This window comes from Phocoena phocoena, chromosome 13 (assembly GCF_963924675.1).
Source record: "Phocoena phocoena chromosome 13, mPhoPho1.1, whole genome shotgun sequence".
Lineage (NCBI taxonomy): Eukaryota > Metazoa > Chordata > Mammalia > Artiodactyla > Phocoenidae > Phocoena > Phocoena phocoena.
In genome coordinates this window covers 20,012,809-20,022,567 of record NC_089231.1, presented here as the reverse complement: position 1 = coordinate 20,022,567, position 9,759 = coordinate 20,012,809, and the positions used below count along the sequence as shown (strand labels likewise).

The 9,759-nt window shown below is 39.8% G+C and overlaps 1 pseudogene; it reads right to left on the bottom strand.

Moving 5' to 3' along the window:
- Positions 1 to 2,073: 2,073 nt before the first annotated feature.
- On the bottom strand, positions 2,074 to 2,723 carry LOC136132499 (large ribosomal subunit protein uL22 pseudogene; annotated as a pseudogene).
- Positions 2,724 to 9,759: the final 7,036 nt, after the last annotated feature.

Here is a 9,759-nt window from a genome sequence, read left to right as displayed (position 1 = left end):
CACTTCTGGATTCTGGGTTTTGAACTATCTGAAATTCAGCAGTAATGAAAATTATTTCAGGTTTAACTCAATCAAAGCTTGGCAAAGTTTTTGCCTGGATAAAATAGTTATTAATAAACATTAAATTGGAGAACAATTATTTAAACTACCCTTGAGGGTGCTATAGTTATTTTATTTAATAGAAAACTTTTTGTCTCCTTTCTTTATCTCTTGCTGAAAGAGTGCCAGAAACCATCTGGGAGTGTTCACTTGAAGTAAAATGAGAAATAAGCAAAAAAGGGATAAGGAAACAGGGCAATAAGGAAAAATGTCTGATCTTCAGTGTGCAGATCTATTGGGAAAACAGTATTTTTCCTTTTGCCAAGCATTTATTGAAGTTTAAATAGCAGAATAAAAGTCTTTCCTTGGGAAGAAATGGCACTCATATCTTACAAAAATTGAAACGTTGAGGTATCATAATATACTTTCCTTTGTAGTGCATTTTTAAATTAAATTTTTAAAATTTATTTTTAAAACTAAAAATTGTACATATTTAAGGTATACAAAATAATGTTTTGATATACATGCATCGTGAAACGATTACTGCATTCAAGCTAATCAATCCATCTCCTCACATGGTTATCTTTTTTTTGTGTGGTGAAAGCACCTGAGTTCTTTCTACTCTCTTAGTGAGTTTCCAGGTAAACTACAGTGTTACTATTAACTGTAGTCACCAAGCTGTACATTAGATTTCTAGAATTCACTCATCCTACATAGCTGTAATTTTGTACCCTTTGACAAACATCTCTCCATTTCTCCCACCTCCCTGCTCCAACTTTTTTAGATTCTGCATGTAAGTGAGATCATGCAGTCTTTTTCTTTCTGTGTCTTGGTTACTTCACTTAGCAGGATATACTCAAGGTTCATCCATGTTTTTACAAATGGCAGGACTTCCATCTTTACTGTAGCTGAGTAATATTCCATTGTATGTATATACCACATTTTCTTTATCCGTTCATCCACTGATGGACACCTAGTTTGTTTCTATATCTTGACTATTGTGCATAACACTGCAGTGAACATGGGAGTGCATATATTTCCTCGAGTAACTGATTTCCTTTGTAGTGTTTATTACAAATGTTATTAAAAATTTATTTGTATATGTTTTTTGCTAAGCTCTAGGCTCCCTGAGAGAAAAGACTGAATCTCTGGTCCCTTACTTACTTTCAAAGACTCAGCATAGTGGCCGACACCTACTAAGACACAGGAAATAGTCATTGCGTGAATGAATGTTACAAATAAAATGAAAAACTGAACCCACAAGGAAAGTTAAAAGAGGAAGTTTGATTATTTTAGTCATTAAGAAAAGACTAATCAAAGATTTTGTGGAGATAAACGAAGACCACCCATGTGAGAATAAACAGAGGCTCTTCATTCAGGACTCACTATATAGCAAGGGTGTCAGCCACCATCACTTGTGTTTGGTAGAGACTCAGAGGATGTAGGGGAGTGGGAAAGCTTTACAGTGGGAAAAAAAGGAAGGCTTCAGGTGAACCTGAAGGCTGTTGGCATGGGGAAGCTAGAGGTAGGAAAACTAGAATCAGGTCACCTTATATGGTTGGTTTGGGGAGCATATTTGGCCTTCTCTGAATGATCCTGAGTTGGGAGAGGGGGCAAAAATTAGGAAAGCTGTCAGTCATTGGCCAAGTCCTGACCATTCTAGGCTGATTGTGGTGTGCCTTTCCTGGCTAGTTGCTGCTGGAAGTTGTGGGTCAGAGTTCTACTGAGATGTAAAGTTTGACATGTTCCATTTGTATATTCAATCTCTCAATTTAGTGTTTCTCAAATATGTGACAGGTTGAGAGCCTCATGTGATAGTTTCCTTCTCCCTGGTAAAAGATGGTGGGTGCTTAGTATTTGTGGGATGGTGAGAAATGGGAAGAGAAGAAGGCTGAAGTTCTTTCTCTGCTGCATCCCAAGACTGTACTATGCAGTGCAATAGTCACTAGACACACATAGCTGGTGAACACCTGAAATGTAGCTAGTTTGAATTGAGATGTGTTTTAAATGTTAAATATACAAATGTCCAAATCTTCATATGAATGAAAGAATGCAAACTATCTCATTAACAATTTTTTTTCCTGCTTTTATTTTTATTTGCATTTTTTTTTTTTTTTTTTTTGGTGGCATTTGTTCCTGGGCCATAAGTTTTTGTTTCTTTAGTTTCTTCTGGGGTATCTTTTTCTTCTGTGCAACCTCCTTTTCTGATTTAAGATCAGTCTATTCTTTTTCAGTAAGGATCATCTCAGTGTGGCAGGGAGAGCTCATGAATGGGTTGATCCGACCATGAGCTCTGTAAGTCCTGTGCCGTATCTCAGGAGCTTTGTTCACCTGGATGTGCTCAATATCCAGAGAATCTACACCTAAACCCTTAAGTTCAGCATTACTCTCTACATTTCCGAGCATGGGCAATAAAAATTCAGCAATCTTTTTGGGCCACCGACTCTTGAGTCCAGCCCCACTGTTTGGCCTGGGCACACCTACCAACTCCACCATTGTAATGACTGAATGCCACACATCGCTTCTGTAAAGTGACATCCTTCAGATACTTGGTGGCTTTTAGGATATGCATACCGTTAATGGCCTGGGAAGTTTCACGAGTGTTCTTAAAGTGAACACGAAGGTGTGAACCTCTTGATTTGCATGTTTGTGGGGTTTTCTGGGTTAAGTGAATGGTGAACCATTTTTAGAGGTCACCTCAGGCCGCTTACTGGAAAAAGCTCATTAACAATTTAAAAAATATTTATGAAATATTCAAATGATAATATTTGGGTATATTAGGTCAAATAAATATGTTGTTTAAATTAATTTCACTGTTTTTAAAAACTGTTTTAAAAAATGTGGTTACTAAAAATCTAAGATTATGTATGTGGCTTGGATTACATCTCTACTGAACAATGCTGACCCAGAGTAACACTTCTTGTGCATAAATTTTCTCTTCAATAAAATAAAGGAAGTAATTTCTATAGCATGTCCCTTTTACATTGCCTCAATATAAAGCTATTTGAAAAGGCTGGAAACAAATTTGCATTCATTTATCCATTCATCAAAATATGTGATGTATTTACTATGTCCCAGACATAAAACTAGACATTCCTGAATAACTCCCAGTCCTTGCCTTTGCCAGCTTGTGGACAGAGAGACTTAAAGGGTGATTTGTTTGGTAGGCATACAAAACTACTTAAACCCGAGAAAACTTCATGGGAAATGCTCTTGCAGCCTAATTCTCACAATGGTGTATCAATAATGTAATAATTTACGTCTCTAAAAAAAGTAAAACCAGGGCTTCCCTGGTGGCGCAGTGGTTGAGAGTCCGCCTGCCGATGCAGGGGACACGGGTTCGTGCCCCAGTCCGGGAAGATCCCACATGCCGCGGAGCGGCTAGGCCCGTGAGCCATGGCCGCTGAGCCTGCGCGTCCGGAACCTGTGCGCAACGGGAGAGGCCACAACAGTGAGAGGCCCGCGTACCGCAAAAAAAAAAAAAGTAAAACCAGCACCAAAAACATCTGAAAATTCACCTTTGGAAGATCTTTGTTTAACATGTTTTCATGAACCAAGATGCGTTTCAGTTCTGATTTTTTTCCCCCACTTACAAGCTGTGTGACCTTGATAAGCCCCTGAACCCTATGGGAATCATAATCTCCTCCCCCATAAACTGGATTTACCTCATGAGATTGCTCTGAGGATCAAACAAGATGATGTGTGTGTTAAGAAAAAAAAAAAATGTCATGAAGAACCTAGGGGTAAGACAGGAATAAAGACACAGACCTACTAGAGAATGGACTTGAGGATATGGGGAGGGGGAAGGGTAAGCTGTGACAAAGCGAGAGAGAGGCATGGACATATATACACTACCAAATGTAAGGTAGATAACTAGTGGGAAGCAGCCGCATAGCACAGGGAGATCAGCTTGGTGCTCTGTGACCACCTAGAGGGGTGGGATAGGGAAGGTGGGAGGGAGGGAGATGCAAGAGGGAAGAGATATGGGAACATATGTATAAGTATAACTGATTCACCTTGTTATGCAGAAACTAACACCATTGTAAAGCAATTATACTCTAATAAAGATGTAAAAGAAAAAGATAATATGTGTGAAAAATTAATATAAATATGAAGGATAATTATAATTATTAGAAACAATTATGACCATTAGTTTAAAATGAAGGTACTGAGAAGAGAGCAGTTTGGGGACCCAGAAAATAAGTTTTGGCTTATATAGATTCTTTTTTTTTTTTGGCTGCGTTGGGTCTTTGTTGCTGGGTGGACTTTCTCTCGTTGCCGCAAGTGGGGGCTACTCTTGGTTGAGGTGCACGGGCTTCTCATCGTGGTGGCTTCTCTTGTTGCGGAGCACAGGCTCTAGGCACACGAGCGTCAGTAGTTGCAGCATGCGGGCTCAGTAGTTGCGTCACATGATCTCTAGGGCGCGGGGGCTTCAGTAGTTGTGGCGCACATGCTTAGTTGCTCCACAGCATGTGGGATCTTCCAGACCAGGGATCGAACCCGTGTGCCCTGCACTGGCAGGTGGATTCTTAACCACTGCACCACCAGGGAAGTCCACATAGAGACTATAAGAAGTCAAATAAAGAAGCATAAAGATGCAAAGCATAATACATGATATTAAGATCTAACCCTTAATATGCTTCTAAATCATTGGAAAAAAATTGCCTTCAAGAATGAAATGAATTCCTTTGCTGTGCAGAAGCTTTTAAGTTTCATTAGGTCCCATTTGTTTATTTTTATTTCCATTTCTCTAGGAGGTGGGTCAAAAAGGATCTTGCTGTGATTTTTGTCATAGTGTTCTGCTTATGTTTTCCTCTAAGAGTTTTATAGTGTCTGGCCTTACATTTAGGTCTTCAATCCATTTTGAGTTTATTTTTGTGTATGGTGTTAGGGAGTGTTCTAATTTCCTTCTTTTACATGTAGCTGTCCAGTTTTCCCAGCACCACTTATTGAAGAGACTGTCTCTTCTCCATTGTATATCCTTGCCTCCTTTATCAAAAATAAGGTGACCATATGTGCATGGGTTTATCTCTGGGCTTTCTATCCTGTTCCATTGATCTATATTTCTGTTTTTGTGCCAGTACCACACTGTCTTGATTACTGTAGCTTTGTACAAGATGAAAAGACAACCCTCAGAATGGGAGAAAATATTTGCAAATGAAGCAACTGACAAAGGCTTAATCTCCAAAATTTACAAGCAGCTCATGCAGCTCAGTATCAAAAAAACAAACAACCCAATCCAAAAACGGGCAGAAGACCTAAATAGACATTTCTCCAAGGAAGATATACAGATTGCCAACATGAAAGGATGCTCAACATCACTAATCATTAGAGAAATGCAAATCAAAACTACAATGAGGTATCACCTCACACCAGTCAGAATGGCCATCATCAAAAAATCTACAAATAATAAATGCTGGAGAGGGTGTGGAGAAAAGGGAACCCTCTTGCACTGTAGGGGGGAATGTAAATTGATACAGCTGCTATGGAGAACAGTATGGAGGTTCCTTAAAAAACTAAAAATAGAACTGCCATACGACCCAGCAATCCCACTACTGGGCATATACCCTGAGAAAACCATAAGTCAAAGTCATGTACCACAATGTTCATTGCAGCACTATTTACAATAGTTGAGACATGGAAGCAACCTAAGTGTCCATCAACAGATGAATGGATAAAGAAGATGTGGCACATATATACAATGGAATATTATTCAGCCATAAAAAGAAACGAAACTGAGTTATTTGTAGTGAGGTGGATGGACCCAGAGTCTGTCATACAGAATGAACTAAGTCAGAAAGAGAAAAACAAATACCGTATCCTAACACATATATATGGAATCTAAAAAAAAAAAAAAGGGTTCTGAAGAACCTAGGGGCAGGTCAGGAATAAGGATGCAGATGTAGAGAATGGACTTGAGAATACGGGGAGGGGGAAGTGTAAGTTGGGATGAAGTGAGAGAGTGGCATTGACATATATACACTACCAAATGTAAAATAGATAGCTAGTGGGAAGTAGCCACATAGCACAGGGAAATCAGCTGGGTGCTTTGTGACCACCTAGAGGGGTGGGATACGGAGGGTGGGAGGGAGACGCAAGAGGGAGGAGATATGGGGATATATGTATATGTATAGCTGATTCACTTTGTTATAAAGCAGAAACTAACACACCATTGTAAAGCAATTATACTCCAATAAAGATGTTAAAAAAGGAAAGAGAAAGACTCCATGCTTCCACAGCAGGGGGTGTGGGTTCGATCCCTGGTAGAGGAACTAATATCCTGCATGCCATGTGGCCAAAAAATATATATAAATAAAGAATAAAAAGTATAAACTGTGAAAAATCCAAACATTAAAAATGTGTTTCTTGCAAATAAAAATAAAATTAAAATATGTTTCTTGCAAATAAAAATAAAATAAAATGTTTAAAAAAAAGAATGAAATGAACAGAAAGCTCTTGGAGGAAACTGCTTGAGGGCTACATTTTTTTTGTTTGTTTGTTTGTTTGTTTGTTTGTTTTGCGGTACGTGGGCCTCTCACTGTTGTGTGCGGAACACAGGCTCCGAACGCGCAGGCTCAGCGGCCATGGCTCTCGGGCCCAGCCGCTCCGCGGCATGTGGGATGTTCCCGGACCGGGGCACGAACCCGTGTCCCCTGCATCGGCAGGCGGACTCTCAACCACTGCGCCACCAGGGAAGCCCGAGGGCTATATTTTAGATTAAAAGTTTGGCCTAAGGCCTTATTCTTTGTAGCAATCTAAAAGAAAAAATAAAAGGTAGTGCTCCTTTGTTAACTCTTGTGGCCTTTTGATAAATTTTAGTTCGGTCTCTTCACCTAGCCCTATAAAGATAATAACATCCTTGGCTATATCACTGGATTACAAAAGGAGAAATGTAAATGAATAGTCTAGGGCTGCGTAAAGGGAATAGCTTCCTTCTAGATCTCCAGAGTCCAATGTGGTAGCCATCTGTGGCTGTTGGACACTTGATATGCAGTAAGTGTAAAATATAGGTTTTGAAGATTTAGTATGAAAAAGAAGAGTGCAAAATATTTCATTATTAATTTTTTATATTGTCTACATGTTGGAATAACATTTTTGTATATATTGAGTTAGGTTAAATCTCTTATTAAAATTAATTTCACTTTTATTTCTATTGTGCCTTCTGGAAAATTTAAAATTACACATGTGCCTCACATTTGTGGCTCGCATTATATTTCTATTGGATAACACTCCCCAAGACCCTTCCTAGTGCATTTTAAGTTTATTTATTTATTTATATTTTTGGCTGCATTGGGTCTTCATTGCTGCGTACAGGCTTTCTCCAGTTGTGGTGAGCAGGGCTACTGTTCACCGCAGTGCGTGGCCTTCTTATTGTGGTGGCTTCTCTTGTTGCGAAGCACGGGCTCTAGGCACGCAGCCTTCAGTAGTTGTGGCACACGGGCTCCAGTAGTTGTGGCTCGCGGGCTCTGGAGTGCAGGCTCAGTAGTTGTGGCGCATCGGCTCAGCAGCTCCGCGGCATATGGGATCTTCCCGGCCCAGGGCTCAAACCTATGTCCCCTGCATTGGCAGGCGGATTCTTAACCACTGTGCCACCAGGGAAGCCCCCTAGTGCATTTTAAAAGCTCAAGTTCTGGGACTTCCCTGGTGGTCCAATGGCTAAGATTCCGCATTCGGGGGGCCTGGGTTTGATCCCTGGTCAGGGAACTAGATCCCACATGCCGCAACAAAGAGTCGCATGCCGCAACTAAAGATCTCCTGTGCCGCAACTAAGACCTGGCACAGCCTAAACAAACAAACAAACAAATAAATTAAAAAAAAATTTTTTTTAAAAAGCTCAAGTTCTTGTCTGGATGGATTTTGGAATACTTTTCCTCTCTCCACATCCATCCTTTCCTATCCTTTCTTCTAGCAGGCATGAACTAAGCTGCCAAAGCAGAGATCTAGGTTAATTACCTGAAAAATAAGACCCCCAAAATGTTCTTTCCTCTTGTTCTTGACGGTTTTCTTCACTCTTTTTTTTCCTAGTTGAAGAGGAGAAAAACTTTGGTTGGAAATGACTCAGGCAGAGTTCCTGTAAAAATTCCTTCCATTAACAAAGAGTTGGAAACCATAAAATGGTTTCTCCTTGCCAGTCAATGGCTTTCAGTTTAATCTGACGTCATCTGTCTCTGCTCATATATGCAACGAATACAATTCGTTAGTACTTTTCCTGGACTAATTTTCTCTCCCACTAGACATTCCACTGAAGTACCTCATCTGACCACAGATCTGCACCAAGAAGGGAGTCTCGTGACAGAAACAAACACTTTTTATTCTCCCACTCCTTTACTGGGAAAAAGCAATAGAAGTAGAAGAAGAGCAGAGATTTATGGTATCATGTTTAAAAGTCAATAGAAGGAAGAGAGATATTCAAGATTATTTAGAATTTCTGCAAGTGAAATTCTCAATTTACAGGGTTTTGTGCACACAGTGTGCCAGGAATGGTGGTGGGCACCGGTAATATAGGCAAAAATTCCTTCCCTCATTCAGCTTATAGTCTAAGGTGAGGAGACAGGCAATAAACAATGTTAAAGTATAATTTTCAAGAGGATCTTGTAATGACTTTCTTGCAACTATAAAATGGACACGTGTCAAAGATTATATTCACCTCATTAATAAGGGAACAAGTAAGATATTAAAACAACTTTAAAGATCATTTGAGAAGTTAGGTATTTATAGTCAATGTTAGGACAAATTTGCTGGATTAGATACAAAACTGGTTAATGACCAATGGGGACATAAACCATGAACTCTGGTTTCATCTGTCCCACCAGACCAGAAGTTACTTGCATCTTTACCTGTCAAAAATCTACAAGTTAGCCTCTGCTAACAGATTTTACCTATTTAAAAGCTTTGGATAATTTTCTGATAGAAGTAACTAAGTAAGATATATAGTATTTTGGATGGTGGTAATTGCTTGAGAGAAAAATAAAGGAGATAAACAGATGAGGGGGCTAGTATGTGTTTGTGTACTCAATTTTAAATCAGGAGATTAGAGAAGTCCTCTCTGAGAAACTGACATTTGAATAAAGATCTGAAGGAAGTGAGAAAGTGGTAATTATATCTGGTGGAAAAGGATAACAAGGTAGATGGAATAGTGAGCGCAACATTCCTAAGATGGAAATGTGATTGGCAGTGGTCTCTGAGCATCTAGGAGGCCAATGTAGATGGAGTGCCTTGAGTGTCTGGGACAGATATAGGAGCTGATGTCAGAGAATTTATGGTAGGGGGTGGGCCAGATCCCACAGAGCCTTGTAAACCATTGTAGTGACTTTGAGTTCCTCTTTGAGGGAGATGGGGAAACGATCAGGGCCTTTGAGCAGAGGAGTGATATGATATGACTTCCATATTAATAAAGTCTCTGTGGCTGCTGTATTGAGAATATACTGAGGGAACCTAAGAGTGAAAGCAGGACAGCCAGTGAGAAATGATGGTGTCTTGAACCATGTTGGTGGTGTACGGCTGTGAGAAGTGAGTTTGCATTTTAGATATGTTTGGAAGGAAGAGCCGACAATATTTGCTGGTGGATCACATATGGGGTGTGATTGAAATTGAGGAGTTGATGATACCAGGGTTTCTGGCCTGAGCACCTGGAAGGATAGGGCTACCATTAGTTGTCGTGTGAAGCAATGTCCTGAGCTGAGAGCCATGTAAAGATTCTGAAATAATAACTAACCAGTG